Source organism: Eptatretus burgeri, chromosome 3 (genome assembly GCF_056783735.1).
Source record: "Eptatretus burgeri isolate ZD-2024b chromosome 3, Ebu_testis_v1, whole genome shotgun sequence".
In the NCBI taxonomy this organism is placed as follows: Eukaryota; Metazoa; Chordata; class Myxini; order Myxiniformes; family Myxinidae; genus Eptatretus; species Eptatretus burgeri.
The window spans coordinates 84369218-84394217 of NC_140963.1; the positions used below are offsets into that span (position 1 = coordinate 84369218).

Consider the following 25000-nt stretch of genomic DNA (forward strand, 5'->3'; position numbering starts at 1 on the left):
GGTATACCAGTGGAGGCATGGAAGTGCTTAGGAGAGATGGCAGTGGGGTTGTTAACCAGATTGTTTAATAAAGTCTTGGAAAGTGAGAGGATGCCGGAGGAGTGGAGATTAAGTGTGCTGGTTCCGATTTTCAAGAATAAGGGTGATGTGCAGAGCTGTGGAAATTACAGAGGGATAAAGTTGTTAAGCCACACCATGAAGTTGTGGGAAAGAGTAGTGGAAGCTCGGTTGAGAGGAGAGGTGATGATCTGTGAGCAGCAATATGGGTTTATGCCAGGAAAGAGCACCACTGATGCGATGTTTGCTTTGAGAATGTTGATGGAGAAGTATAGGGAAGGCCAGAAAGAGTTACATTGTGTGTTTGTGGATTTAGAGAAAGCTTATGATAGGGTGCCAAGAGAGGAGTTGTGGTATTGTATGAGGAAGTCGGGAGTGTTGGAGAAGTTTGTGAGGATCGTGCAGGATATGTATGAGGACAGTGTGACAGCGGTAAGGTGTGCGGTAGGAATGACGGACCGGTTTAAGGTTAAAGTGGGATTGCACCAAGGATCGACTCTGAGCCCTTTCCTGTTTGCAATGGTGATGGACAGGTTGACGGACGAGATCAGACTGGAGTCTCCATGGACCATGATGTTCGCGGATGACATCATGATCTGTAGGGAGAGTAGGGAGCAGGCTGAATCGAGCCTTGAGAGGTGGAGGTACGCACTGGAGAGAAGGGGAATGTTAGTCAGTAGGAGTAAGACGGAGTACATGTGCGTAAATGAGAGGGAGGGTGGTGGTATGGTGCAGTTGCAAGGAGTTGAGGTGGGGAAGGTGGATTGGTTTAAATACTTGGGATCAACTGTCCAAAGTAACGGAGAGTGTGGGAGAGAAGTGAAAAGAGAGTGCAGGCAGGATGGAGTGGGTGGAGAAGAGTTGCAGGAGTGATTTGTGACAGAAGGGTAGCTGCAAGAGTGAAGGGGAAAGTATACAAGACGGTAGTGAGACCAGCTATGTTGTATGGTTTGGAGGCGGTGGCGCTAACAAAAGACAACAAGCAGAGCTGGAGGTGGCAGAGTTAAAGATGCTGCGATTCTCGTTGGGAGTGACGAGGATGGATAGGATAAGAAATGAGTGTATTAGAGGGACAGCGCAGGTAGGACGGTTTGGAAACAAAGTGAGAGAGGCGAGATTGAGATGGTTTGGACATGTGCACAGGAGGGAAACGGAGTATATCGGGAGAAGGATGTTGAAGATGGAGCCGCCAGGCAGGAGGAGAAGAGGAAGGCCAAAGAAGAGGTTCATGGATGCGGTGAGGGCGGACATGCGGGTGGTTGGAGTGTCAATGGAAGATGTGGAGGATAGAGCGAAATGGAGACAGTTGGTCCGCTGTGGCGACCCCTAACGGGAGCAAGCCGAAAGAGGAAGAAGATATATATATACATATATATATATATATATATATATATATATATATATATATATATATATATACACATACTGTATATACATATACACATACTGTATATACATATACACATACTGTATATACATATACACATACTGTATATACATATATATATATATATATATATATATATATATATATATATATATATATATATATATATTAACGGTTAGGTGGTGGGCTTGGGATCCCAGGCTCCTGAGTTCAAATCCCACTTGGCTGTTGAATTAATACCAGGTGTGGTTGACTCTGCCCGTCATCCTTCTGAGGTCAGCAAAATGAGTGCCAGCTTGCTGGTATCCTGTGTAGGAGTGGTGACCCATCCAGGATTGTGCCCAATCGCCAAGGAGACTGCTCAGGCAGCACCAATGCTTCGCACAGTGTATGGTCCCGTTGAATGAATGGATATTTATATTGTTACGGCCACAGGTACCGAGTGTATTATGAGGGGGTTAATCCTCGTTGCTCCTCGGAAGAACTGGACCTGGGGCCACTTCTCACAATTAACATTGTGGTATAGTGGGTTGCTTAACAACCACGAATGCCAATCAGTTAACCATGAGTTCCAGTGTCCACCGTCTAATTTGCTGTATAACTAGAAGTCGCGTGGCCTCCTGACCGGGGAATGCACCCTGTGATGCACCAATCTTATCTTGATTTGATCTTAAGTTTGGCGACTGAGCATTTACCGCTGATGCATGCCAACTCTGACAGGTTAATTTTTGTTTGGGAATTACCTACCAGTCTATCTAGGTTTGGACAATGCTGGATCAATGGAAGGAAAGGACAAGCACGGACAGGTTGAAATGTCAACAAGGAATTTATAATTAAGAAAAATAAATAACCTGAAGAACTTTTTATTTCCTTGTGGTGTAAATGGATGAATTGAAATCAATCAAAATAATCTCAAACAAATAAAGAATTCAACAGGCATTGATAGAAAAAATAGACAAAGAGCATATGCTTATCACTATGCCTTACTTCACAATTAAACACGAGACATGGGTATCCAGCAGATCATTCAGAGGGGAAAGAAATCTGGTCTCGGCTTACCAAGGCAGAAGTCGTCGTGCGTCGAATAAAACGACCCAAAATGTGTAAGTGTGCCTTGGTCCGCTGCTAGCGCCCTGCCTCACCGTGCACCGACCCGCAAACAGGCTCAAACACCAATCGACATCACGTCGTTACCCCTAGGAACCAGGGATGCCAAGAAGCAGGTACACCAAGAATCAGGTATGCAAAGAATCAGGTACCGAGCAGAACCAGCAGGAATGGTCTAACTGTCACCAACCATCAGGAGCTATCAGGAGCCATAACCAACTGGTAGCTGTAAGGAGCTGTAACTAACGGACAGCTGTAAGGAACTGTCATAAGCTGTTAGGAACTGTCACCAATGGTCAGGAGCTGGAAGGAAGTCACCAACCGTCAGGAGCTATCAGGAGCTGCAACCAAAGGACAGCTGTAAAGAGCTGTAAGCAATGGTCAGGAACTGTCAGAAACCATAAGGAACTGCCAGGAGCTGTCAGCAACTGTTCTGAGCTATCATTAATCTTCAGGAGCTATCACCAACTGTCAGGCAGGTGGTCCTCTCGTCCTTTTTATAGGCAACCAGTGTGGGCAGAGCCTTAAGCAGACTTCAGCCAAATCCAACTTGCCTATTAGTGCATCGCTGCACGTGACCTCCAACTGTCAATCTCACAATCGTCCCTTCCTCACCATCGAGCAAGACGCAACCCTCAATCAACACAGGCCCGAATCATGACACCATGCTCGGGGTGCTTGACGAGTACCAGAAAGCGCACACCCCCTGGATCAACCAAGCGGGGCGTGAAGCACCCACAAAATGCCAACGACGGCCACTGCTCCCCCTACCCAGCCCAACATGGACAGGGGAAGGCCAGCATCCACGGAGCTGCCAAGCAGGGTGCCAAACGTCGACGGAGAACGATGGATGCCTGGCATCGATGAAGGATAGGTGGGTGAGGTAAATGATCCACAGCCATATTTGACTGTCAGAATATCTGTTCAGGAAAAGCACGTGGTGTGTTTAATCAAATGTCCTGTTAAATGTCATCCTTCTGAGGTCGGCAAAATGAGTGCCAGCTTGCTGGTGTACTGTGTCGGAGTGGTGACCCGTCCAGGATTGCGCCCAATAGCCAAGGAGACTGCTTTAGCAGCACCAACGCTCTGTCTGCACAGAGTATGGTCCGAATCTCCTCCTCCTCCTGTTCAGTCCAAAGTGTAAATAAATCGTCCACCTCCAAGCCAATGTGTCCTGATGGAAAGGGGTAGAATGAGTCTCAATTGGGGAAACGGCTATCTCTCGTGTGCATATAAGTGTCGTAAAGAGGAAAAGGCTGTCCCATAAGAAAGAAAGCGAATCTATTCTATATTCTATAACCTTCTCCAATGCATCAAAGAGTCAGAATCCCACCGGACAAGGGGATGGGTCTATTCTGAACATGCACTTATGGAAATAACTGCCTGAGGACCTGGATACTGTGTGCATTAGTCAGATTCCATTCTGAAATCCATAACAACAAACATGTATATATATATATATATATATATATATATATATATATATATATATATATATATATATATATATATATATATATATATGATTGTGTATTACATGTACATATACACACAAATTGTAAGATAACCTTGAGTACCATGTTCAACAGAATGTCAAATCATTGTCGTGTACCCACTGGACCTCTGAGAAGGATGACTTATTTTTAAATTAAAAAAGGTTCTTCAAAGATTAAATTATGCAACAGAAGAGGTTCTGGAGTGAGGGGGGGGGGTACAGCAGTTCCACCCTCCCCCCCCCACGACCCCACCTCTGCTGAACCCAGTTCCTTGAAAACTGGTGTTGAGTAAATTGACAATCAAGTGCCTGTGATTGTTGCAGATCTTGCAAGACAAATGTTTATTAAGGTTCGTTTAAAAGATCTGAAACATATCTGCAGCTGCTTTCCCCACACTGGAAGCGATTGTGCATTCATGGAGTGTGCACTGTGCAGTGACTGTGTATTACATGCATGGAGTGTGCAGTGACTGTATTACATGCATGGAGTGTGCAGTGACTGTGTATTACATGCATGGAGTGTGCACTGTGCAGTGACTGTGTATTACATGCATGGAGTGTGTTACATGTACATTGTACATGCATGGAGTGTGCAGTGATTGTGTGTGACATGCATGGAGTGTGCAGTGATTGTGTGTTGCATGCATGAAGTGTGCAGTGATTGTGTGTTGCATGCATGAAGTGTGCAGTGATTGTGTGTTGCATGCATGGAGTGTGCAGTGATTGTGTGTTACATGCATGGAGTGTGCAGTGATTGAGTGTTACATGCATGGAGTGTGCAGTGATTGTGTGTTACATGCATGGAGTGTGCAGTGATTGTGTGTTACATGCATGAAGTGTGCAGTGATTGAGTGTTACATGCATGGAGTGTGCAGTGATTGTGTGTTACATGCATGAAGTGTACAGTGATTGTGTGTTACATGCATGGAGTGTGCAGTGATTGTGTGTTACATGCATGGAGTGTGCAGTGATTGAGTGTTACATGCATGGAGTGTGCAGTGATTGTGTGTTACATGCATGGAGTGTGCAGTGATTGTGTGTTACATGCATGAAGTGTGCAGTGATTGAGTGTTACATGCATGGAGTGTGCAGTGATTGTGTGTTACATGCATGAAGTGTACAGTGATTGTGTGTTACATGCATGGAGTGTGCAGTGATTGAGTGTTACATGCATGGAGTGTGCAGTGATTGAGTGTTACATGCATGGAGTGTGCAGTGATTGTGTGTTACATGCATGGAGTGTGCAGTGGCATGCAATACAGGTTATTTCACCGGCGATGCAGGTTCGTGCGTGTGCTTACTCACAAAGCTCAAGTCCTGACCTTGAGTACCCATCTGAGTTCATTACCCAAACGTCTCGCTCTGTTCGTTAAATCTCTCTCTTAATTTCAGCCGGTATGTGAAGGTGATTCGGACAGCCTCACAGGGCACCGGGTGCCATTACTTGCGTAGGCCCATCGATGGTTTCGTACCTTCGAAGATCTATAATTTGTTGGGGTGCAAAAGGAGACGCAAGTCGAACGTGCATGAGACAACCCACAAACGAGTGCAAGGGGACATGTCTATTGGTTTGTTTTTTCCGTTCGAAAAAAACAACAACTTTATGACATCACAATGCCGTGCAGTTCACTTGAATGTCCCATCAAGACGATACTCAAGGTCTCACGAAGGTCATTGTTCCATCTAACGCAGAAGTACGTAATGGATCTTCAAGCTCCCGAAAGCAAAACTCACTGCTCGAAGTGACGATACATATTCGTTTAGGCACTCATAACTATGCGATCGCGCAATCAGGGCCAGGGCGGTCTTTTCTGCATTCCACGTTTTGACGCATTATGACTTGGGGGTGGGTGCTAAGTCTTGATAACTCAACTCGAATGCCCCGTTAGCTCGTAACGTGCTGCAGGTGGAGAGAAGACATAGTGTGGAACTGGAGTAAAAAGCCCCATCCCATCCCCATCCCCATCCTCCTACCGCCCTCGCTCCTCCGGCGCGAGTTGCCTCGATCATTAAAATGCAAATGACTACGCGTGTATCTCATTTTGCAAATATTAATTTTTCCGCAGCTAAAGCAGGTATAACCTAATTGAAACCTCTTCAGGGCCTTCATCCTTCGGACCATCGTGAGAAACGTCTTCATCGCCTCTGCAAAAAAACGATCCCATCAGGACACTTGGTATTACTCGCGTCCTCGGGTCTCGCGGTGCAAATATAAGCAATTCTTCCTATTCTTCTTTTCATTCTGAACAAAGCGTGCTGTTTGTCCTTTCCGCAGGCGCACAAATGACGCGTTCACAAAAATTGGAATCGTCTAACGTACTCTTTGCAGTTGCAAAATGTTTTCTTATTGGAAGTCATATCACCGGCATATATTGCGAAGGGGGCATCGAATTGTCATGTCAGCAAATGTGGCAGAATTTCTTTTTGTCCTTCCCTCCCTTTATTGTAAGCAGCATATGTATGCATGTATGTATGCACTCTATCGAACATGCCACCCATTCCCCCCTCCTTCCCGTTTTTTCTTCATTGCAACTTTTTGTTGTTCGATTTATTGAGTTTATGGTGTAATGAAACACATAGTCACATGGTGTTACACACCATAACCATCCGACAGCCCCCCTTCAGCAATCACTCCACGACAGTACAACTCATCTCCCTAATAACGCTCCAGTTGGTGGAGGAACCACCTACCGCTAAAGCTTTTCTACTGGCACCCAACAATCCCCACAACACGATAAATGCATCCTGAATACAACATTGCCTCCACGAGCTCTTTTATCCTCGCGAGAGCACATGCTATTTATTGCATTTGGGTCCGTTTGTTTGTTTGTTCATTGTGAAATCGAAGATTCATGTATACAGAGACATAACAGAAGCAAATAGACACCATAATTTTTAAATAATTTATTTATTGAACATTTGAAGTATACATGATCCATTTTGAAGACATACATTCGTATTTTGTAGACTTGCAATTTGCAGATTTCAACGCTTTTACTCTTTCAGGCATATAACTAACAAGTTCCAAAATTTTCTCTTGTGGGATTTCTGCCCAGGCTTCCTGAAAAAGGTTTAACAATTCTGCCTGTGATGTTGGTTTCTTGGACTTTTTCCGCACAGCTCGATCCAATATGCCCCAGAGGTGTTCAATGGGATTCATGTCAGGAGACTGACTTGGCCATGGAAGTCGCTCGATCCCATTTCTGTCCTGCCATTCTTTGGTCTTTTTTTGCAGTGTGGCATGGAGCTCCATTTTCCATGAACAGAGTGTTGTTTTTGACCATCTGACCAGTGGAGAAGATGGGGAAAAGTCAATCCTCAAGGATAGAAATGTACATCGTAGAGTTGATGTTGCCAACACACTCCACAAGCTCTGATCAACCAGCGCTCCAGATTGCTCCCCACACCACCACTGAAAAACCACCGTGTTTGACAGTTGGCTGCAATCGGTTCAAAGAAAACTCTTCACTGGGAAGTCTCCAGACCATACACGTACATTGTCAGAAAATTGAGTAAATCGGGACTCATCTGAAAAAAATGACAGTTTGCAAAACTCTCAGGGTCTGTTGGCCATCTCGTCAGCCCATTTCTTTTTCCTTTGAATGTTGGCTGGTCCAAGAAGAGGTTTTCTCCGATCTGCTCTCCCATAGTAACCCAGTTGATGAAGGTACTGCACAGCAGTTCTTAAGCTAACCTGGACCTCCTCTGTAACATCTGCTGCCTTGCAATGGGGAGTTTTTTTCTCAATGGACCGCTTGACAGCTCGAAGACACCTTTCTGAGGACCCAGATCGACCAGAACGGGAAGCTGTGGATTCCTTGCCTTCGCTGGTGAATTGCACTATCACCTGATTGACCGAAGAAAGCGGAATGTCAAGGTTCTGAGCTATCTGACACTGGCTGACTCCACCTTCCAATTGGCAAACAATTCGTCCTCTTTGAAAATCGAAAAGGTTGTGTACTCCCTGGGTTAGAGGCATAGTTAGGGTTTCTGAAAAGAAATGGTCGAATATTAGTACAAATCATCGAGTAAAACTGCGTTATACAGATGAAATGAAGAAATTTAAGGTGTCTATTTACTTCTGTCATGTCTCTGTATATTGATTGGTCTGGTCTGTTATTCTGAATGCCAATCCCACAGGTCTAACTTAACCACCTTGTATAAGTAGTCACAAGCTCGAAGCTCGTTTTAAGGTCAAAAGGTAAAGGTCACACAAATCATTAACTTTCTTCTTATTGACTTCATATCTAAGTGCAGGTCATCGACAAATAATGGAAACACCAATGTAAAGTCACTTAATAGGGTGTTGGGCCACCATGTGTGGCCAGTATGGCCTGCATGTGCCATTGCATAGAGTCCACCAGTGTCTGGAATTCTGCAGGATGGATGCGGCATCATTCTTCCACAAGAAAGTCAATCAACTCACACCTGTTTGATGGATGTGGAAAACGCTGTCTCAGACTTCGTTCCAGAATATCCCATATTTGCTCGATTAGGTTCAGATCTGGTGATTGAGAAGGCCAAGACAAATGGATAACATCAGTGCCATGCTTATCAAACCATTGGACGACCGCACATATTTTGTGGATGGGGGAATTATCATCCTGAAAGACCCCTCCCGGTAGGAGAGAAATGCTGCAACATGGGGTGAAAATGATCACTCAGTACCATTAAGTAGTGATTGGCATTGACCTTGCCTTCTAAAGGAATGACTGAACCAAAATCTTGCCAGGAAAATGAGCCCTACAATAATACATAACCACCAGAACCCTTCACTGATGGAACCAAGCCCTCTGGGTTGCAAAGCTATTTTGGTTTGCACCACACGTGCACTCGTCCATTTGTCAAGAACATGGTGAGGGATGATTCGTCTGACCATACCACATTTCTCCACTGCTCGGTAGTCTATTGCCTGTGCTCTTTGCATCACTCGACTTCAGATGTGCATTCTACAGTGTTCCACATGAGAGGCTACTCATGAAATTGGCCTCCTATGGAATCCAAGGACAGATCTTAGCCTGGATTCGCACGCAACTTTTTGACTGACAGGGTCCAATGTATCATAGTCAATGGAGCTGCATCTCCCTGGATTCTGGTACATAGTGAAATACCGCAAGGAAGTGTGCTCAGGTCGACATTGCTTGTAGCCTTCATTAATGACCTGTTATCAGAAGTGCAGGCAAAGGTACAAATATTCATGGATGACACAAAGATCTATGAACTCATATGTAATGCAGTTGACAAAAAAGCTCACAAAGCAGACCTGGACAGAGTGGACACTTGGGCTGAAAAATTGCAACTCCCTTTCAACGAGACAAAATGTAAGATCCTCATATAGGCAGGAGTAATTCTCATGCCAGGTACATAATGTGAAGAAATAACCTCTTGAGTATGGCTACAGAAAAGGATTTGGGGGTGGTTGGTGATGACAAGCTGAATTTTCACCAATATTCCTCAACTGTTGTCAGCATGGCATACCAATTCCTTGGGATTGTTAAGAGGACATTCATTCACCTGAACATCAGGACCCTCACTCTGCTGTTTAAGACTCTTGTTCGTCTCCACCTGGAGTGTGGAAATTACCTCTGGCACCAGAGGTTCAAACTAGATGCTGACAAGGTTGAAAGGGTGCAGAAAAGGCCACCAAACTCATCCCTGATATTTGCCATCTCAGCTGTCAACAGAGGCTAATTGAACTGAACATGTATTCCCTACTCCACCAGAGAAGAGGGGACATGATCCTGGTGTATCAAATCTTACATGGAATGGTTTAATGGGACCTAGATAACTTCTTTACCCAACAGCACAACACAAACACAAGAGGACACTCCTTAAAGATCTTCAAATAAAGGAGCCACCTTAAAGTAAGGAATAAGTTGTTCTCACATAGAGCCTGGAGTTGGCGCAGTGGTTAGGGCAGAGGCTTTGGATCCAAAAGGTCCTAAGTTCAAGCCCCGTTGAGCCACTGAATTAATACACCAGGGGGTTGACTCAGCCTGTCATCCTTCCGAGGTCGGCGAAATGAGTACCAGTGTACTGGGCCGGTGTATACCCCGGTTAAAAATAGGTGTAGCAGATCCCTGTGTCGCAAGAGGTGACCAGGGTTGCGTCAGGAAGGGCATCCGGTGTAAAAAATGTGCCAAATCACTATGCGGATCATTTGGATGATCCGCTGTGGTGACCCCTAACGGGAGCAGCCGAAAGAAGAAGAAGAAGAAGAAGAAGAAGAAGAATAAGAAGTAGAAGAAGAAGAAGTTGTTCTAACATCAGATAGTGAATGATTGGAATAATCTTCCACAAAGTACTGCAGAAGCCTCCTCTATCAAGACTTTCAAAACCAGCCATGAAAAGCATTGGTAGGGATACCTTCCTGTCTTGAGATCGAGGCCTGCCAGACAGGAGGAAGGCAGGAAGGAAAAGTCTCATGAAAACACAGAACTAACAAGACAAAGATTATCATGTAAACAAACAGATGAGATGAGGGGGTGGGGGAAATTGTGCAAGACAATCACAAGAGGTGAACAACCAGCTTGAGACAGGAACTCCAGGTAAGAAATTTATCCTCTTGCAGCCATGCTAGCCGTATTATAGGCAACCAGGCCTGTGCAGCATTTTTATACGTGCCCTGAAGGATGCTGGGATGTTTTTGCTTTAATTAACACATGGGCCACAACTGTGTGGAAGCCATTGCTTTCAACATACTTGATGTAACTCATTTACCCATGTGTTTCCGTTTCTTTGTCCACTACTTGCATATATACATACATACATATATATATATATGTATATATATATATATATATATATATATATATATATATATATATATATATATATATATATATATATATATATATATATATATATATATATATATATATATATATATGTATATATATATATATATATATATATATATATATATATATATATATATATATATATATATATATATATATATATATATATATATATATATATATATATATATATATATATATATATATATATATATATATATATATATATATATATATATATATATATATATATATATATATATATATATATATATATATATATATATATATATATATATATATATATATATATATATATATATATATATATATATATATATATATATATATATATATATGTATATATATATATATATATATATATATATATATATATATATATATATATATATATATATATATATGTATATATATATATATATATATATATATATATATATATATATATATATATATATATATATATATATATATATATATATATATATATATATATATATATATATATATATATATATATATATATATATATATATATATATATATATATATATATATATATATATATATGTATATATATATATATATATATATATATATATATATATATATATGTATATATATATATATATATATATATATATATATATATATGTATATATATATATATATATATATATATATATATATATATATATATATATATGTATATATATATATATATATATATATATATATATATATATATATATATATATATATATATATATATATATATGTATATATATATATATATATATATATATATATATATATATATATATATATATATATGTATATATATATATATATATATATATATATATATATATATATATGTATATATATATATATATATATATATATATATATATATATATATATATGTATATATATATATATATATATATATATATATATATATATATATATATATATATATATATATATATATATATATATATATATATATATATATATATATATATGTATATATATATATATATATATATATATATATATATATATATATATATATATATATATATATATATATATATATATATATATATATATATATATATATATATATATATATATATATATATATATATATATATATATATATATATATATATATATATACAAATATACATATATACATATACATATGGGGACACTTTTTTTCAAATAACCCATACAATAACATAAAGATTTGTTAAATATCTGAAACGTCTAAGCACCGGGACACTCTTTATCAAATAACCGATGTATATTGTTTAGCTCACTCATTGAACCGATAAAGATTTGTTCATTCTCAAATTCCTTCAATAGTTTAATTTTCTTTGCACAATAATCCCCATCTAAAATATTGACAAACAAAACATTTGAATCTTTATATTTTTTAAGATACCCCTTTTGTGCCATTACGAAATGATAAACTTCTCTTAATGCTCTTGTTTGACCACCTCCTGAGCCACATATCATTTTGAGATTATAGTAAATTGTTTTTTCATTGTTCAATTGATAACCATCAAAGTTTTCAGTCCATTCAAGGATATTCATTTTTTTCTTTACATCCTCTAACTTACTACTTTTTAAATTGATTCACTAATTTGTTTTATTTACCTTTGTTTTAGTTATTTTTTCAATAAGACTTATTTGATATTTTTCACATTCATTATGTTTTCCATTTATATACCAAGACTGAGATTTTCTCCACTCTTTAGTTTGATTAATACTTGGTTTAACCATTTATATATTGCGAAAAAAACGCGGCGGTAGCCCTTAAAAAAAACCCTAACCCATCTTCCCATCGTTAAAACACTCTATCATACAATATCCATATGGAACACAATCTATTCCATTATCTAAAATAAATCTCTTATCATCAAAGGCTCCTAATGCCTTTTTATTTACTTCTTCACTATATATATGTTATGTTTATAACTTCTTATTGTATTCATTTTCCTATATTCTTCTTTCTTATTCATCAAACAATTATAATAATTTCTAAAAGTTATTGATTTCTTTATTACATATTTCTTTATTCCCTTTAACCTCTTATCAATCTGATCACCATACTTATAAGCATATGCCTTTGCTCTCAATCCAATAAACTCACTCATTACTTTTCCACCCAACTCATCCTTAAACTTACCAATAACCTTTTCATTCTTTTTGGAAAATAACTCACTCTTCTTGCTGAAATTACTTGTATCATATACTCCAATATTTTTCTTCATATCTTCATAAACATCATCAGTTTTTATATCTAGGATAAAACTATCAGTGTCCATATACAACAATGAAACATTTTCACCATACTCTTTCTTTAAGTCATTATACAAATAATCATACATCAATATCTTTGATAAATCAAGAACTGCTGTTCCAATATAAATTGGTTTATCCATTACAATACTTTCCTTTTTCATATGAATTGCAGAAAAGTTCTCTGAAAAAACCTCTTCTCTCTCAAAACTTGGTTTATTTATCAATCTCGAAGCTTCTTTCCAAGATGTTGCGAATCTAATGTTTTGCCTGTTTCTAACATTTTCCATAGTCTTTCCAAATACAGCATTATTCATTAATTTATAAAAGTCCCCTTCAAATTTTACTTTTGTATTTGCTCTCATATCTGTATTGAATTGAATATACTTTTTCACCCAAGGACTTTGTTTAAATTTTAAAACTCTATGAATTTTAGCTACTCTCAATCCTTCTCTCAAAAATCTGTTTTAAGCTTCTCTGATGCAAAACATATCCCTCTTTATCATAGAATGTTGTTAATAACTTTTCTGTTGATTTACCTTTAATATTAAAATTTTATGATAATCACTTAACCATTCTTTCTTTGGGGTTTCTTTCTCACATGCAAAAGGAAGGTCTTTATGCTTATTATGAAGATCACTCGGGTACCTCAAATCAACTTCAAAATAATAACCTTCTTCTTCGTCATTCAATTCCTCTTGAGAAGAAATAACAATATTCATCAAAGCCTTTTCATAATCCTTTTCTTCCACCCACTCTAATTTACCATAAGGCAGAGATTGAGACATTGCCCATCCATACAAATTATTAGCATCAAAATACATCAAATAATTACTATCTTTTTCACTATCATAATTTGGAAGATATTTATTATTTGCTTTAGCATATCTTTTTGAACATACTTGTGATATTCCACCTCTCTTGGACTTCTCAATCATCAAAAGCATATCAACATCACTGATTAAATCTATATCTTGTTTTGTCATTTTCAACATTGCACTCCAAGCTAAACCAGGAGCTGTGAAATAGTGGGCAGGGTCTAATCCATAACAATTTTTATTATGACAGAGTGATCTAAAAGCTTCAAACACATCAGCCAACAATAAAACATGTTTTTAGATATAAATCATGATATTCTCCAAGGTTCTTTATCTTAAATATTTTCCATATTTCTTGTGCGTGTTTATATTCCTTATCACTTATCTCTTCTTCATAAAGGTTATTATAGAAACTTTCTTTTGATGGAAGTTGTGTTTCTTTAAATCTCATAAATGAATCCATATAATCATAAGGATAAATTCCCTTACTTGTAAGAATTTTCTCTTTACTTTGAATTTCATTCCTTGTTTGAATTTCCTCTCTCGTAAGAATTCCTTCTTTAATCAGAATTTCATCTTTAATCAGAATTTCCTCTTTAGTTAGAATTTCATCCATTGTTCGAATTTTCTGTATCAAAAAACAAAAACCTTATGGATGAAGCTTTAGAAAGAAAAGATAAGACCATCTGTAATATGCAAGGAGAAATTTGTATTTTTTTTCAACAACCCTAAAGATGTAAATCCTGATGAAATAAAGGATGTTAATATATCAGGTGAAATGACATTTCGTTCAATAGTAGTAAAGGATCATTTTAAAATTACCTTTAATATAAAAAATGTTCTCGTTGAATCTGGTCATGAAAAAAAGTAAATAGATATCGATGGTAATATTATTAAATACGAGTCAATGTGCAACTGAAAGTATAGATGAATTTCAGTTTAAGTAAAGTTTTACTTTATAAATATGCTAGACTTTCCTGATTCTCCATATGACAAATTTGAGAATTGTCCTGCGTGTGAAAGACGGGGATTAAACACAGAGTCAAAAGCCTATAAACAATGTATATTCTGTGATTATCTTCTAATTAATGATAATAAAAAATATAAAAAGGAAAATAATTCTTTTAGATTTACACCAAAAATGAATTACTTTACAAGATTGATTAGAGAAATGAATGTAAAGTATGAGGGTGATAACACACCTTTCCTTACAAGGGAAGAAACTGAACGTATTAGAGAAATGTTCAAAGGATTGTTGTTATATATTATTCATGGATGTAATTTTCAGGGAAATATCAACACAAGATATTGTATAAATAAAATAATGGATTATCTTGAAATTAAACCTGAACTTAGGATAAAATATAGAGTTTCTAAAAAAGCCAATAATAAATTAAACAACCTGTTTTTCAAATATATAAATGAATGATTTTTTACCTATTTGGGAAAATAAGATAAAATTTAACAACCATAAAAATCTCCCAAATTCATTAAGATGTCTCATAGTTGGTTCAAGTGGATGTGGAAAAACCTGCTTACTTTTAAAAATGCTCCTCACTCCCAACTTTTTAGATTATGATAATTTAATAATTTTCACAAAGTCGAGTTTTCAACCAGAGTGTCAACTACTCTCACAAGGTTTTAATGCTGGTCTTCAAAAAGAAGATATAATCGGTTTATTTAAACGTCAAAAAACCTAAATAATTAACATTGAAGATATAATTCAACTATTTTGTGATACACAGAGATGTAAAAAGAAATCAAATCCTATAACTTGTATTCTTAGTGATAATACGGATGATATACCGTCTCCCCAAGATTTGGATAAATCAAAAAAGAACCTCGTTATCTTTGATGATTGTGTTAATGAGAGAAACCAAACGGTAATGGACAGCTACTACACAAGAGGGAGATATTCTTCTTGTAATTGTATTTATCTTAGTCAATCGTACTTTCAACTTCCTCGTCGTTCCATCAGAAACAATGCTAATACTTTTATTTTATTCAAGTTAAATTCAATAGATATCAATAATTTTTGGAGAGATAATTGTTCTACATTATGTAGTAAAAAGAAATTTGAGGATTACATGAAGCACACGACTGAAAAATATAAATATATTGTTGTGAAACAAGATGAGATATTAAGGGATATATTTTTTTGTTTTATAAACAATTACATATATAAATGACAACTATTATTATAAATCTTGTGGGTAAATCTGCTTCTGGAAAAAACTTTCATAAATCAAGGTTCTTGTGTAGTGCAAATGAGAATATTGTAAATTTACTTAAAAAACACCCCGTGATACGCATTGTATCAACAACAACTAGAGCAATAAGACCTGGAGAAGTAAAAGGTGAAGATTATCACTATATTTCAGTGGAGGAACATATGCGATTGAGGAATGAAGGACAAATATTTGAGGAGGTTTCTCTTGGTACAACAAAATATTCACATTGTAAGAGTGAGTTAAGGAAACTAAAATCTGGTGGTGTTGGGATATTAGAAACTAATCCAGAAGGAACGAGACAAATTATTAAATATCTGAGCGGAGTGAAGATTTTATCATTCGGTTTTAATGTTGATGAAGAAACTCAACGCAAACGTATGAAAAGCAGAGATGCAAGTATTAGTGAAGAAGAAATTACAACTCGCATTACTGTTAATAAAGAATTTGATGAAATATTTAAAGAAAAGGATTTAATTGAACACATCTACTTGAATGATGAAGAAAAGGAAAATTTCCCTGTTGATCTTTACAATTCATTAAATTATATTTTACAATAAATAAATGGATGCAAAAGAAAGAGCAAGAAGATTTAAGGAACATCAAGAGTTGGTTTCAAAAGTTGTAAAACAGCAGGAAGACATAAAGAAGAAACGCAGACAGAAACTAACGGGCGAAGAAGCATTTGAAAGAAAACAAGAGAAATTTTTTAAACCACTTTTAAAAACTTCCCAAGAAAAAATGAAAGATGTTTCCACAGTTCCCACAGTAGAATATACTCCTAAAAAACTAAAAATGTTAAAAGATTTTGATCAAATGACGGAGGAAGAATTAGAGCATTTAGGAGAATTAGAATATGATGATGAAGGTTTATTTCAACAACTGGAAGAGATTAATCAACCCCCTGATTATATTGTGAATGCTGTTCAAAACAATGAATATTCAGCGGATTCAAAAACCAAAGCAGGACTCATTCCAACAGAACAACCAGCAATATTTCATCTTGTTCAAGAAAAGGTATTGATATTTAATGATGAATTAAGGTTCTTGGGTTCTGCTCAACCCCCTGTTAAACTAACTCCGAGATTAATGTTTCTTCTCACAAAAGATGGAAGACAAGGTTCAACTGTGAGGGATGAGTCAAAGTATATTGATAAACCATTGGATATGAAAAATAATGATGATAGAGTATATATTGATCTGCTGAACACTCTAAATTATAAGGTTATTCTTTCTGGTAAAAGTAGGAAGAATGAGAAGGAGAAACACATTATTCAGGCTTTAAGTATCCTTGGTTCAGGTGTTAGTTTTCTTCCAAATGACCCATCGCAATTAGTTAATAGACTGTTATTGTTGTTAGGTAGTAAGAAGGCTGGAAATAACAATTGTTTTAATGAAGCATCAGCCATTTTAGACCAGTTGATGAACATGAAAATAATTAATAAATATCAATATAAAGACATTTTATCTCATATTAAATAAGATGAGAAGCACAATCCTTAGTTTCAATTTCACAAGCGACCACACATCTTCATTCCCATACCCACTACAACTTGACACAACAAAAGAATATGAGGCATCTTTATTGTCCATGGAAACTTATAATACCTTATTTAATATAACCGAGAAAAATGACAAGTTTAGTTATAATCCGGGAAGTGGATACAAAACGATAACAGTCTCACCCGGAGCATATGAGATTTCTCAAATATCTTCCAAAATTGCTCGTCTTATGAAAGAACAGGGTGATGAACCAAAAAATATTGTTATAAACATTCAAAAACATACTTCAAAATCAACGATTAAAGTTAAAAATAACTACAAGGTTGATTTCACAATTGATAATTCATTTAGAGAGTTATTGGGTTTCTCCTCAAAAAAGATTGAAACTAATGGGACGTTTTACAGTGATAATGTCATTCAAATATCCTCAGGAATAAATTCAGTGTTAATTCACTGTGATTTGATTGATGGTTCTTATAATGATGGAAAAAAACAAATACAATATTTTCATTCAGCGCATACTCAACCCCAATTGGTTATAAATTCAATATGGAACCTAAATATTTGGTTTATCTACCTGTGTCAGGAAAAACCATACACAGAGTAAATTTTAGGATAACCGACCAAGATAATCGTGTGATTTCTTTTAATGGAGAAGTTATATCCATCAGAATTCACCTACGTGAAGTTTTCCAATAAATAAATACGATGGTTATTGTGAGGAAACACGAGTTGGGAAAATATAAAATAATTACAGGGGATGGGATGTTCCTTTCCCCATACTACAAGGGTGAAGGTATGTTTCTTGGTAGAGGATACTATAAACCTAAGAGACAAAGGGGTGTTGGACATCAATTTAGAGGAGATGGTATAATTGATACTCTAATGGGTATTGGTTCAACTATTCTTAAACATAAAGATCTAATTGGTTCAACTGCTTCTGCTGTGGGAAATGTAGCAGGTGCTGTAAAGAGCATAAAAGATGCTCAGAAGGAATCTCATAAATTACAAGCAATAAAAGAAATTAAGAAAAGCAAAACTCAGTTGTCCCCCCAAGAACGACAGAAAATAATTCAAATACTTGGATCAGGGTTTCAAAAGTTTGAACATCTTTTTTCCGAAATAAATACAAGTATGGAAGCAATTGATGGTATCTATGATTTGGATGATACTATTATTATCTCAAACTCCACTAAAAAAGAAGATTACTTCAAAGTAAATGCAATAATTGGAACAGACTGGAATACGAATGGTACAAAAAGTTTTGAAATAAATAATCAACAAACCTATTTGAATCTCTCCGAAAGTTTCTTGTTGTGTAAATTTAAATTCACTAAGGCTGGGAATAACACAAACGCTACACTTGTAAATAATTTCTTCTGGAAAATGTTTGATAGTGTGCGTTTGTATATTGGAACACAAGAAGTTGAAGCGGTTGATTATGTCTCTGCTGTATCTGAAATGATGAAATTTACACTCTATACATTCAGTGATAGAATGGGAAAGGGGTCTGTCGAAGGTTTTATTCCTGATATGTCAACGGGAACAAACACAGACCCTGGATATACTCAAAGGAAAGGAATGTATAATGATGATACAAAAGCAGAAAATAGTTTTACTGTGGCAGTTCCTCTGAAAGGTATATTTGGATTTTGTGATCATGATAAAGTTCTGTATGGTCTTAAAATTAGATTTCAACTACAAAGGAATGATAATGAAAATCGATTGCTTTTTGGTGTTGGTAGTGCTTTTGGTGAACAGAATAAATTTGTAATTGAGGAAATGAGTTGGTATATCAGTGAATATACTCCTAATCTTAAAACAGAAGAGATGTTGAATCGAAGACTTAACTCAAAGAAACCACTCAGTGTATCATACCTCAAAAGAAGATGTCAACACGTTAAACTCAACCAAACTACTTACACGTGGAATTTGGGTGTTCTGGAAGGAAAGCCACGATATCTGTGGATCATTTTTAAAAAGCCAGATGGTGATACTGCGACTGATAAGAATAATGCATTGAGTGATAATGCTAAGGTGAAACAACTTCGCGTTTCTCTAGATGGAACATTTTATCCACGAGATAGATTGGAAATTAATTGGGAAAAAAATGATTTTGCTGAAGCATACAAGTCTTACCAAAAGGTGTGTGAAAGTAATGGAAATAAAGAACCTATTTTAGATATGACAGCATTTAAAAGTTTGTAAACAATCTATGCGTTTGACCTGAGCACTCAAAAGGAAACTATAAAGTCTAATCGAGTGGATACTTCCCTATACTTTGAAAGAGGAGAGAGTGAAGAAGTTGATACATATTGTTTGCTTTTGGAAGAAACAGAATTGCAGATTAATACAGATAATGGTGTGATGATTAGTCTCACATAATTTTTTGTTAAATAAATGAGTGGCAAAGTACCAACTGGGGTATATGTTAATCAAATCAATCTTCATAAACTATCATCTTGTGTTCAAAATCAAAAGCCTTGTACGATTAACGTTAATACAATTCAGAGAAAAGGAGCAGTAAGAATTGATGTTTTGCTCACAAGAGAACAGGTTAAAATCTTGAATGACACTGGCTCACTTAAAATTAAAATGACAAAACCAATGTTGAAAAAATATTCAATAAGAGAGACGAGTAGAGGATTTCTCCCATTTCTAATTCCTTTATTTGCTGGTTTAAGTGCGGTTGGAGCATTGACGGGTGGTATTTCAACAGCGGTGAAAACTGCCAACGAAAGGAAGGCTCAACTCCAGGCTCAAAAAGAATTGGAAAGACATAACAAAGAGTTGGAGAAACAAATTAGTGGAAGTGGTGTAATTGTAAATTTTGCTGAAAAACTTGAAGGTCTGCCTGATAAAGCGAGATTGTTCGTTGGAGATATGCTTTCTTCTATAGCACAAGCAGCTGTAAAATTAACGAAAAGAGGTAATGGATTATATCTTTCTAATAAATAAATGAGCATTGATGAGTGGTTGAAAGAATTTGGAAAGAATACAACATCAAATTTACAACTTGTTAAATATTGTAAGAAATTAAAAATTCATAATGTTATGTTATTTGTATGAGAGATGAATTAACAAATGTGCCGAAACATACAAAGAATATTATTATGAACTTAGAAGATAATAATGGGAACGGTTCTCATTGGGTTTGTATTTTTAATAGTCAAGACAAATATTATTTTGATAGTTTTGGTCTTCCACCACCTGTTGAAGTCATAAAATTCTTACAGAATGGTGTTTGTCAAACATTTCAAGTCCAAGAATTAAATTCTAAGTGTTGTGGTCAATTATGTCTATATGTGTTATTTCAACTCAACAAAAATAAAAAAATTTATATTATTTTTAATCTAATATAAATGACTTATGTTGGTAAAGATGGTTCTATCTTTGGTGTATCTCAAGAACTGGATATTGATTTATCAAATTATTACACAAAGGCACAGGCTGAACGACATAAATATAATATAACCAAAAATATTAACATGAAAAATGCTTATAAATTAAAAAATTATCCAAGCCCGACTGACGCGAATGACTTGGTGAGATTAAGCGATTTATCACAATATATATCCTTAAATAAAACAGCCGTGTATTCCAAAGATACAGAAGTGTTGATATTATCTCCAGGTCATACAGAATTCACAGTTCGAATTAAAATAAATTTTTATAAAGAAGGGCGTATCGTTTGCATGAGAATAGAACAATGGGGGTATGATATGAATGATTTAGGGTATAATTGGTCATTTAAAATTAACCTCGAAGACCTGGAACAATTAAATCAGTCTCGTAAGGAAGAATATTATCCACTTGGTATCGAGAATGAGTTTTATGGGTCCACGATTAGTAAACAACAAATAAAAGAATTTAATAAGGGTAAATATAATAATGGTTTTGCCCTTGTTTATCTCATGAAAACAGAAAAAACAGGATTATATATAATAAGTAAGGAAATACAAAATGATTTAACTATGGGAAGATGGGGAGGTGTTTCGTGCCATAATATTATTCTAACATATATTTCTAATACATAAATGACAGCAAGAAGGCTTCAAGAAAATTATCATTTCTGTGTCCAAGCATACCTTCAAGAAAAGGGTATTTTGTATTTTAATAAATATGTTCTACAACATAAGAATGAGGTATTTTCAATAAAAGATTGGCATTATGCTGATGTTGATAAACCGACAACTTTAGATTTAATTAGAATGTTAAATAATGAAAAAATTATAAAGTTAAGAAAAGGTAAGGCTCTTTTAGAAATTCAAAAGAAATTTTATTGGTTTCCTGTTGTAAAAAAAATTATTTTGGATCCAGGAATAACAAGAAATCTTGATGAATATATGTATAATATTCTATGGGGTGTAAACGATTCAAGGATAGTAAGGGATGAGGAAGGAGTTGAAGAAGAGAGGGAAGAGGAGGAAAAGGAGAAGGAGGAGAGGGAGAAGAAAGAGAAGGAGGAAAAGGAGAAGAGAGAGAAGGAGGAGAGGCAGGAAAGAGAGAAGAGAGAGAGGGAGGAGAGAGAGAAGGGAGAGAGGGAGGAAAAGGAGAAGAGAGAGAAGGAGGAGAGGGAGGAAAGAGAGAAGAGAGAGAGGGAGGTGAGGGAGGAGAGGGAGGAAAGAGCGAGACTAAATAAATATGAAAATATGGAAACCAGTGAGATTCAAAAAAGATTAAGGGTATTACAGAAAATAACTCAACCCACCGAGGAGGAAAACAAAGAATTGACAAGTCTATTTGCAATATTTTCTACAAGACTATTGTCATCGGCAAGATATTCATTTTAATTCAAGTTTTTCATTTTTTTTCTTAAATAAATGGAGGAGAGAGTGAAGGCATTTCTAAGGATTCTTTATGTTTTAAAAATTAAGATTCAAATGTGCATGTTGGAAACTAAAAAGGTTTTTGCACTCTGCAGGAATTTTTCTCATAAATAAATGAGTTATTGTCTCAAATGTAAAAAGAAAACTAATACTAAAAATATTTCATATATTAAAAGTAAAACTAACAGGGTTATACAAAAAGGTATATGTTCGGTGTGTGGTTCAAAAAAAAAATCAATTTATCTCCAAACACAAACTCGGAGGAGATATACAAAAGTTTTTATCAGGAAGTAAATTTACAACTACTGGAATACCAGGGGAATTACATCTTCCAGGGTATTCTTTCTGTGGTCCAGGCACAAACTTGGATAAAAGATTAGATGAGGCAGACAATCCTAAATCCTGGAGTCAGCCTATCAATAGAGTTGATGAAGTATGCATGAGACACGATATTGATTATGGGAATACCACAACGTTGGAAGAAAAGCATGAAGCCGATAGAGAAATGTTGTATAATTTGTCTTTGATACAAAATCCAACCTTGAGAGAAAAAGTTGATCGGTTCATTGTGAAGAAGATGATCAGTGCTAAATTGAAACTTGGACTTGGAAATTCAAAAAACTTATAGGCTCTAATGATGCCATTAAGACTGAAGAGCAATTAGCTGATGAATTACATAAACCAATATTCACAAAGTTTCAGAGAAGGAAAGTTTATTCCAAGGAAGTTGATTATATCTGGTCTGCTGATTTGATTGAACTCAATAATGATAAGGGGTACAAGTATGCTTTAACCGTTATTGATTTGAGGAGTAGATATGCGTGGGTTGTCCCTTTAAAAAACAAAACAGGTAATACTCTTATGTTAGCTTTTCAACAGATATTTAATAAAAGTAAGAGAAAACCTAAAAAATTGTGGACTGATGAGGGTAGAGAGTTTTATAACAAGACATTTATGAATTTTCTAAAAAATAACAGTATTACATTATACAGTACCTTTAATGAAGGGAAGGCAGTTGTTGTTGAACGTTTTAATCGTACCTTAAAAGAGAGACTATATAAAAAATTCACACAACTCGGTTCACAACAATGGTCATCTTTTATTCAGGATATTGTGGATAAGTATAATGACACGATTCACACGTCAACAAATATGAAACCATCAGAAACATTTACAAAATTAAAATATGAAAAGAGATTAATGTCGGAAAACCTAAGTTCAAAGTTGGTGATATCGTAAGAATATATAGGTGGAAATCTCATTTTGAAAAGGGTTTTACTGAACGATGGACGAAAGAACTTTTTAAAATTGTTGATGTAATAGATACGGTTCCTTGGACTTATAAAATATATGATTTGGAAGGGGAAGAGATTTTAGGTTCATTTTATTCACAGGAATTACAAAAGACAAAGATAAATTGAAATTCTTTGACTCCGCCCCTTTTTGACTCCACCCACACAAGCCCCGCCCACACAAACCCCACACAAACCCCACACAAGCTCCACACAAACCCCTCACAAGCTCCAATAAATTGAACTTTTTTGACTCCGCCCCTTTTTGACTCCGCCCACACACGCCCCTCCCACACAAACCCCACACAAACCCCACCACACACAAACCCCACACAAGCTCCACACAAGCTCCACACACACAAACCCCACACAAGCTCCACCCATATTCATCATATTCACATAATTAGTGATTAGTTAATTAGTTCCCCACACACAACATGTTTATTTAATTACAAAATTATCCACCCATCCACACAAGCTCCACTCATCCACCCATCCACCCATCTCTCCACCCATCCATTTATCCACACAAACCTCATCCACATAAGCCTCATCCACATTCACCCCTCCCACATAAGCTCCACACACATAAACACCTGCCCACATAAGCCCTGCCTACACAAGCTCCACACAAAAACTCCACACACATAAAACCTGTCCACATAAACCCCACCCAAACCAGCTGCACCCACATAAACCCCGCCCACACAAGCCCCACCCACACAAGCCCCACCCACACACACCCCGCCCACACAAGCCCTCCCACACACACCCCACCCACACAAGCCCCACCGAAGCCCCGCCCACACAAGCCCCGCCCACACAAGCCCCACCCCCTCATCCCCCTGTGCGCCCCCACCTTTGACCCACCACCTCCCTCATCCCACCCCCACCCTTCCCCACACACACACATGGGGAGGGGAGGGATGGGATGAGGGGGTGATGGGTCATTGGGGAGCGCACCTACCCCCTCCCCCCGCCCCCACCCCCCTCCCTCTCCTTAATGTCTTGATCCTTTTTTTGAAATTCAAAATCAAGTAATTGTAAACAAAACAAATATAATTTATTAATATTGAAAATATTAAATATTCATTTGCGAGAATGTATAATCTTTCCCAGCAATCTTCTTCAGATGCCTTGTGATTTCGAA

The 25000-nt window shown here is 36.3% G+C and overlaps 1 protein-coding gene and 1 long non-coding RNA gene across 2 annotated transcripts in view; both read right to left on the minus strand.

Moving 5' to 3' along the window:
• LOC147030338 (uncharacterized) overlaps positions 1–25000 on the minus strand; it is a 145331-nt gene that overhangs the window by 24398 nt on the left and 95933 nt on the right. The gene's annotated exons all lie outside the window — the stretch shown is intronic.
• The window catches only part of LOC147030339 (uncharacterized), a 1970-nt gene continuing 1818 nt past the window's right edge, over positions 24849–25000 (minus strand). Inside the window, exon 4 of the long non-coding RNA XR_015056316.1 lies at positions 24849–25000. This exon is cut by the window's right edge and continues 16 nt beyond it. This is a non-coding gene — a long non-coding RNA (uncharacterized LOC147030339).